This window comes from Oratosquilla oratoria, chromosome 24 (assembly GCF_046742065.1).
Source record: "Oratosquilla oratoria isolate Oo_2021 chromosome 24, ASM4674206v1, whole genome shotgun sequence".
Taxonomy (NCBI): Eukaryota; Metazoa; Arthropoda; class Malacostraca; order Stomatopoda; family Squillidae; genus Oratosquilla; species Oratosquilla oratoria.
Window position 1 is genome coordinate 25881347 of NC_134800.1, and position 10000 is coordinate 25891346.

The following is a 10000-nucleotide window of genomic DNA, read 5'->3' on the forward strand; positions in this document are numbered from 1 at the left end:
TCCTCCTCCACTCCCCCTGCCTTCACCCTCACCCTCCTCTCATTCCCCATCTTTCCCTTCCCTCTCCCTTTATCTAACCCTCCCTCCCTCCCTCCCTCCCTCCTTCACTCCCTCCCTCCTTCCTCTTCCTCCTACTCCTTCTGCTTCTACTCCACTATTTCCTCCAATTCCTTCTTCTCATCCACTCCAACCCTTTCGTTCACTCTCCCTCTCCCCTTCCTCCCGTTTCCCCCTTATCCTTCTTCTTAATCTGAGTCTCTTCTATCTTTCTCCATCTCTTTCTTCCCTCTTCACCTTTGTCTCCTCTCCTCCCCCTCCCCTTCTTTTTACATCACTCTCTTCTCTCTTCTGCCTCCCTAATTCCCCTCTTCGTCCTTCTCTTCTTCCTTCCCCCACCTGCATTATCCTCCTCCTTCCCCCTCCATTCCCTTCTCCCTTCCCCCTCCACTGCCCTCCTCCTCACCAGCCGACCAACTTGGCCCCTCCATCTGCACCGTGATGAAGAATGCTGTCACACCCCAAGCGCACCGTAACCTTCCCTTCCCCGTCGACGAATTATCTTTTTCTTTTTATCTCTTTGTTTATTTTTCGTTTTTCCGCTCTGTTCTCTCCTCTCCCTTTTTCATTTGTGTTTGCTTTAGTTCACTCGGTTACTTCCTGGTCCGCTTGTCTTTCTTCGCTGTCTTTTCTTTTCGCTTTTTATTTATTATCATTCTTTGGGTTCAACTTTGATCACTTTAATGTTTCGCTCGTGTTCTCAGCTTCCTCACTTGTTTACGTCTTCCTCTCATCATCATTTGTTCATTTCCTAATCATTTCACCGCTAGATGATTTCTTGTTCTAAACTGATGTCTTAAATGTTCTATTTTTCCTTTCCCTTATTCTCTTATTTTTTCCTTTCCTTTTTTTCATTTCTTTTCCATTCTTTTCCTTCCCTTCACATTTCCTACCCTTTCATGCCCATTTATATGTTCTTCTCTTCTACTTTCTTCTCTTCCTTTCCATTTACCTTTCCCCTAATTTGCAGTCCTCTTTCCGCTCATTTCCTCATTATCATTTTCTTTTACACTTTTCCCCTTTCCACCATTTTCCTTCTGTTCTCTCCATCAAACTTCCCTTTACACTGATCTCCTTTCATTTTCCCTTTCCTTCATCATTTCCCTTTCTTTTCCCCTTCACCTTCAAACCTTCTGTTCCTCTCTACCCTTTCCTAGTCTTCCACTTGCATGTCCCCTTCTGCTGTGTCACCCTTCCACTTCACGTATTTTTAGCCCGGCTACATTAGCCCTCTTTTGCACATGTCTCCACCATTAGCCCTTATCTCGTACACACCTCCCCCTCCCCTTCCCGCCACGTCACCGAAAACTTTCTCTTTCATAATGTTTTGGTTAAAGTCTCCCATTGGCAATGCTCCCGTGTCTGCCAAACTCTTGTTAGACAGTGATAAAAGTAGTTTTACTAATACGTCCTGGGGAAACAAATGACGCTCTTAGGAAAGTCATCCTATGTCGGGCTTTGCGCCGCCTCCTTTTTCTTCGGGCATCCTTCTCATGCGGGGATCGAATTATCTTGTTTGATTTTTCATTCTATTCTTTATTTCTACTTGTTTATTTGTCTATTTATTTATCAATTTACTTGTTTATTCATCTGTATCTAATTATCAAACTAGTTGTTTATTTATGTTCTTATTTATTTATTTATTTATTTTTCCTCTATTCACTTATTTTTCATTTATCTTTTTACTTATTGGTTTATTTACATATGTACTTATTGATTTATCTATTTATTTACTTATTTTTCTATTTATTCTTAAATTATACTTCCAATTTTGACGTTCCTTCACTTTTCCGATGGCATCTGCTTAAAATCCACTCACTTTGGAATTTTTATTTTTTTCCCAGAGCATTGTTTCACTTTTTACCAAATAATTCTTCATCTTTCACTTCCGAATATAGAATTGTTTCATACCTTCTTTTTGTTTTTAAACCACCACTGAGGACCTTACTCTGACGTCCAGATTTTTTTTCCCACAAGAAGCAAAGAGGGGGAAGATAGAAACAAATCTGTGTGCATGAGTGTGGGATGGGTGGAGGGTGGGTGCATGACTTCAATGGACACCTCCCTTTTGAGGGAACAGTAGCTTTTTAGTATATGTGCACACACACATATATACATATACATATATATATGTATATACATAAGTATATATAATATATATATATATATGATATTATATATATATATATATATATATATATATATATATATATGTATATACGCAGAAGAAATAATTTGAACCCGTGATTCTAGTATGCAGAAAAACCACTAGGAAAATAACAGAAATGGGACCGAGCGCTTTCGTCTATTCAGATATTTTCAAGGTCTTGAAAATGTCTGAATAGACAAAAGCGCTCGGTCTCATCTCTGTTATTTCCCTAGTGGTTTTTCTGCACACACACACACACACACACACACACACACACACACACACACACACACACACACACACACACACACACACACACACACAGACACACTCATATAGATAGAATTAAATATATATATATATGTATATATATAAATAGATATATATATAAATGTATATATATATATATATATATATATATATATATATATATATATGAGTGGAAGGGTGGTGAGTTAAACACAGAGAACAACTGAGAACGGAGGGAGAAGTGACATAGTCGGAGTCACATGAAAAAGGGTAGAGGACGGATGATAGAGGGAGGGGGACTTGGCAAGGATGGGTTATATAAGCTGTTAATTTTCTGAAACTGTATGTACTCTGAGAATGTCCTGGTAAGGACGAAACGTCAGTGAATAAAACTCCAACTGTTCTTTGTGTTTAACTCACCACCCTTCCACTCATTTGTCTTCCATTCTTCAATATATATATATATATATATATATATATATATATATATATATATATATATCCCAACCTTCAAACTATATTGGCATGACAACAATGAAGCTCTCACGCCGGTTATCATACCACCTCTCTTCAGGAGCTCCCAGAAACCACCATCACTCTGCTCACAAAAGAAATTTAAATAAAGAAACTCTAATAGAAAACACAGAAGTGCTGGCAATTAAATCAAGACCATAGAAGGCTACCTATCCTCGAAGCTCTCTTTATTAAAGAAACATCTCCCAATCTTAATATACAAACTAGGGATTTAGAAGCCCTCCCTAGCGTAAGGAGATCTAAGCCCACTGAAAGAAGGCACAATACTGATGACGTCACACAACAGCCGACCAATGAGGAAGTAGAATAGCTTGGGAGTCCCAGTCCAGCCCACTAGCCAATCAGAAGCCCCAAAATGTAATATCAGACCACCACCAACAATATATAAACACAATAATTCAATCAGATATTCACAGTCTAGCCACTGATGAAGCACTAAGTAGTGTGAAAACGCGTTCTGGCCAGTTTTTCACTTTGGTAAAGCCATGCCCAAAGTAACTGACAAAACAATGTCATATGGTGACATTATAAGACAACTTCCCGTGGAAGGGAAAAAGATTCTCAGAGAAAGAGAAAAGGCAGATAAAAAACTCTGCAATAATAATCTTGCCATTAAGTTTAACCATATATATATATATATATATATATATATATATATATATACATATATATATAATATATATCGCTCCCATCACTTTCTAATCCCTTTTCCGAATGAAGAATATTTTCTTCTTTTTACATCAACGGAACTCAGACTTGATTATGGCTGAATGCCTCACATATCCCTCTTATCAAATTTCCCCAAATGACATTTTTTCCCCCAATGACTACCTAACAAGTTATTGTGGCTCATTATCATCATCATCATCATCATCATCATCATCATCATCATCATCATCATCATCATCATCATCATCATCATCATCATCATCATCATCATCATCATCATCATCTTCTTCTTCTTCTTCTTCTTCTTCTTCTTCTTCTTCTTCTTCTTCTTCTTCTTCTTCTTCTTCTTCTTCTTCTTCTTCTTCTTCTTCTTCTTCTTCTTCTTCTTCTTCTTCTTCTTCTTCTTCTTCTTCTTTTTTTCCTTCTCCTCCTTCTCCTTCTCCTCCTTCTCCTCCTTCTCCTTCTCCTTCCCCTTTTTCTACTTCTCCTTCTCATCTCCACCTCACCTCCATCTCCTCCTTTCCTTCTCCTCCTTCTCCTTCCCCTTCCCCTTCTCCTCCTTCTTATCCTTATCCTTCTACCACCATCACTACCACCATTATCATTATTACTACTGTTACTACTATACCACCATTATTATTATTACTATTATCATTATATTCATCATTGTTCATATTTCTATTATCATTGCAACAACAAAAACATGTAGATAAGTTGCTTACAAATTGAAAGCCACAGTTTAAGAATGGTCTACTTCCAGCTTCCCATCCTCTTCACCATATATTCTGTTTTCATTCTTTTTTCCTTGTGAAATATATATTCTATCTTGCTAACGAGTTTCTATATTGATCCGTTTCCTTTTTTTCTCGTTACTAAACAGAGAATTTTTTTTATCCTTCCACATTCCTTTTTTTTGAGGTTCCAAGCCCAATCCTACGATGAGAGATGTATTTACATAATGAATTACTTTTTTTGAGGTCACAAGTGGAGGATTTCTGGAAACGTGACACATGTGCGAATAGCACCCGAACCTGACCAATCATGTTTTAGGATTTTGCAAATACATCGTATCTTATTAAGGATAAGATGAATCTTGTGTGCGTTTGCCCTATAATGAATTATTTTATGGGAAAATGTGTTAAAGCTAGAAGAACGAATGATATATTTGCATGATTCTTATATATCGAATAGGGTGTTTTGTGGCGGTCACAAAACAGTAAGAGTTTTTCCTACAATATTTTCAAAATTTGCGCTTTTTTCACAAATGGTAAGTAATGCTACAATTACTTGCGTTCAGCTTTATTATATGACAAATTCCGTTCAAGTAGCAAGTGTCTATTGTGAGAACTCGAAGCATATTGGTTGTAGTTGACGTTAAAATGCCTCAGGCCTATAATACAGGTACATTTATTTTCTTCAAAGAGTATGCTGGAACTTAAGTTATTAAATGAAAAAATAACTTCTTTACCGAAAGGGGTCACATATTAGTACATAGGATAGCTTAACGGTAGATATTCTATCTATTGTTCTCTAATTCTGCCCCTCAACACTCCAATAAACTCAGCTTGTTACACGTTTATCCATCTTACGATCACCGTCCCTACCTTCGGATGCACTTAACCCGATATCTGTTTTTCATTATGAATCCTTGGTCTATCCCCGTCTCTTACCCACCTGATCAACTTTACTGTCCATCGCATTTTTTCGTCAGTATACCTACACTTAGTGTATATACAATTTCTTACCTCCCTACTAGTCTGCATGCCTGCCTACCTGCGTGGCTGCCTGCTTGCCTGCCTGCGTTTCTCTCTCTCTCTCTCTCTCTCTCTATATATATATATATATATATATATACATATATATATATATACATATATATTATATATATATATTATATATATATATACATATATAATTATATTATATATATATATATACATATATATATATATATATATATATATATATATATATATATATATATATATATATATATATATATATATATATATAATATACACTACACATACATGTATCCACTTTTCATTCTCTCCCTCTTTGCTTTCTTTTCCCATTTACCAGCACATTTTTCATAACCGCCCATGGTCACCCAACTTCCCGTTCCCCCCCAGTCAGCCGTGCCTCAGTCCCCGCAGTCCATCCACAGGTCCACACTGAACCAGCCACCCACGCAGGCACGGGCGCGACTCATGGCCTATTCATTTGCAAAGGAGCGGCGCAGGCCGCAGTGGACCCAAGTCATCACTCGGATCTCCGCAGTTTTGCACTTATCTCTTTCAATTTCCCGCATCGTCACCCGCCCGCCCGCGCGCGCCCTCACGCTTACATGCCCTTTACCCCACACACACACACACACCCGACTCCCTCTTCCCACGCCCTCGCGTTTTCGAGGTTCTCATCTTAAATGTTCTTATTCGCTCTTTCGTCTCTATCTCCTTTGTTCCACACGACTTTTAGATGTCTTTTTATCTCTCTCGCTTTCTTTCTCGCTTTTATTTCTCGCTTTTTTTTCTCGCTTTCTATCTCGCTTTCTCTCTTTCTCTCTCTCTCTCTCTCTCTCTCTCTCTCTCTCTCTCTCTCTCTCTCTCTCTCTCTCTCTCTCTCTCTCTCTCTCTCTCTCTCTTTCTCGCTCTTAATCTCACCTTGCAAAAACCTCTTCTCTCTCCTCCTCGCCGTTGCAGACTGGCTCTCGCTCTTTCCTCGTTGCAAATGGCTCGTATCGTGGGTTTAATGAGCAGTGCAACATTGCACTGCAACTGACCGGTCGCAACTGACGCACGCGCACACAAAGTTTTGTCACATAGATATTTCATTTTTCCGTTCGTGGTCATTACCTTATGGTTTTAGATAAACTAGCATATATATATATATATATATATATATATATATATATATATATATATATATATTATATAATATATATATATACATATATATATATATATATATATATATATATATATACATACACATATATATAAATATATGTATGTATATGTGTAAATGTGTATGAAAATATATGCATATATATATGTATATATATATATATTTATATATATAATGCATGTATATATATATATACATATATGTATATATATATATATAATGCATGTATATATATATATATATATATATAATATATATATAATGCATGTATACATATATAAATATATGCTTGTATATATATGTATATATGCATTTTTTTTTTTTTTTAACTGGAGTGATTTACGGTATCCATGTTTTTTTTGTTTTTTTTGCCTTATCTCTATTCAATTACTATTTCTTTATTTCGTTCTTTCCTTTCGTTTCTCATCGAGGGCCCTGCCTGACAATCTAATTCAAACTTAGATATAGAATCGGCGCTGCGTTTAATCATTAATAGAATCAACTGTCGATGAAGAGTGAGCTAATGAAATATGAACTCGGAGTTCATCTATTTCGTGATAACTTTTAATTGAATGGTCTATGGAGCGGAACCAATTATGGTTTTCTTATTATCATTTTAATGATGTTTCACATTTATAACTCCTAATAAGTTTTTCAATCGAGTAAACTACGACCTCATGTTACAGTAACAATTTCTTGATTATTTTTTCATTAGTTAATGTGATACGTGGCTTGTGGTGTCTATTATGGATATGTGCCAGCAGCCACAGAATCTAAAGTGAGAAAGTAATTATTTAATCTCTCCGGGTCTTCTGATACTTTTATTTATTTATTTACTCGTACATATTTTTTGTTTATTTTTTTACTCGTATACCTATTTAACCACTTGTTTAATCATTAATATATATATATATATATATATTAATTAGCCTATTTATTTATATGCTAATTTATTCATTCCTATTTTTTAAGATTTCTTTTCTTTTCGTCAAAATATATTTGCACACATTTTTCTTACGTTTGTTCTAATGGTTGTACCGATACGTTTACATTTTGCATTTTAATTGAAGGAAACAGGAATAAATGACGGAGAGATGAAAGAACGAAGCACATGAGGAACTGAATTTATTATTAAACTTTGACAAGGTTTTGTGATGATGATGCTAATCCTGATATGAAGTTTCTTTCAGGATTCTGTACTTTGAACATCCCTTAACACTTTGTAATGACGAACCTAATTATTGCTCTTTCTTTGCAGGTACGTATGGGATTGAAACATGTTCATACTGGAAGATCCTTCTTGAGAAGGTGTATAGCTGGTATGTATTGTATTGTTAACGAGATGACCCCACCGTTGTTGTTTTTTTCTTATTCTTTGTTATTATGGTATGCATAAATGCAATGATAAATTGCACCTCCCATTCTGTTGCTTTCCTTTGTACCATTGGAAGGCATACGATATATCATTCATTCTATTTAGCCTCCTTTATCTTCAAGTAAAGTGTGTGAAACTAAGAGAAATCATGTTAACCCTTTTTCTACTATCTAGACTATTTCTCTTTGTAGTTATGTAAATTTAATTGAATACCTTTAGATCCCAGTTTCTGGGTCTAATTTGAGACTTCAACTTCTTTTCTATTTCACCAAGCTATTCATAGTCGCTTCTTGCGAAGGAGCGTAAGCTATTATCACCACCTACGTTCCCTACCTACGTGCACGTGTTAATTATGGGATATCAGGCGAGCTGAGATTCTATTAGAGGTGAGGGTGGGGTGCTATTTTCACCGCAAGATTATTCTCCACGATATTCTGTCATGTTTTATCGAGCGCTCGAGCTATATGGCACGTCGATACATCATTTTAGGCGCAATTTGAAGTCTACGTTTCTCTCACCTATTCATTAGTGTCATAAATAATAAATTGTATTATGTTTTTCCTTTAATTGTTTTGTTCGGTTAAGAATTGAGATAAGAATGGTGAAGACTGCACGAGACCATAAGACCTATACTAGTTCTCGGACCATCAGGGATAAGGAGTTCAGGATGGATCTAGGTCTCCCTCACCTCCCACCCTCACCCACCTTCAATCAAGGGTGCATTCATCTGAATAGAATCGTTTGGCGTTAGATAGGATCAAGCCTATAAAGAGTGACATTGTGTTTAGAACTACATGTTTCTCGACTAACCTCAGCCATACCAAGCGTGTTATCTTATTCGTTTTACTCTGGTTAGCGAAATGTGGTTTTATTTAGCTTCATAGTATCCCCATCAATAGCTAAGTTTATCTACACAGGAAATATAATTAGCTCCAAAAAATCGGGAAGTGCCTTCGGTTCAATAAAATTGCCAGGCGGTTGAGAGAAAAATATGTATATAAAGAGGACACACTATTCGAAAGAGTTGAGCAAGGGATTTAACACGTGTGTTGGGTAATGATCTGTGTAATGAAGTATTGTGCTCGGGGTGTGTCACAAAGCCGCTATTGCTATCTGTTGAGCCCTATCAATGACACCTATTGAAAACGCGTTCCCTGACCTTTCTCCTCCGGCTGACAGTACAGCATTTCTCCCAGCGCGCGGCTGAACTTCGATGAAGAACCTGATAAGGAAACTGCTTCCGCCTCTAGCGACTCCACCGCCACCACCACCACCAACGTCACCACCACCAAAATCACCAACACCATAAACATCACTATCATCAACACCATAACCGATAACACCATCACCACCACTACCACCAGGACCTTCAACGACGTTGTACTGTCAACATCACCAACTATCAACATTACCTTCATCATGACCATCATCGTCAATGCAGGCACCAACACTACTAGTGTGTGTGTGTGTGTGTGTGTGTGTGTGTGTGTGTGTGTGTGTGTGTGTGTGTGTGTGTGTGTGTGTGTGTGTGTGAGTGTGTGTGTGTGTGTGTGTGTGTGTGTGTGTGTGTGTGAGTGTGTGTGTGTGTGTGTGTGTGTGTGTGTGTGTGTGTGTGTGTGTGTGTGTGTGTGTGTGTGTGTGTGTGTGTGTGTGCGTGCGTGCAACCAGATCTACAATCACTAGAACTACGTGTCAATAGCATCCACTGCCATGATATATTCCCAACTTCAACTACCCAACAGCACAGCCATCCGCCATCATAGCTATCCTTATAAGTCTCCACGTTTCGTTTATCCAAACCATGTTTACTAGCTAGAGCTGCGCTTAGCAAGTATCTTCTTACAACAGCAACATAACTTACCCACAACCTCCACCAATGTTTTCACCTCCAAGACTTTCAACACCACCTCTATCTATAATCAATTCCAAAAACTCTTGTCATCATCTCTGCTGAGCCGCCCATCAGGCAAAGGAGAAAGTCGAATAAGAGAATGGAAAAGAAAGAAAAAGAAAAAGAAAAGGAAGGAGAATATCATTATATTATCTTTACTATGTCTGGA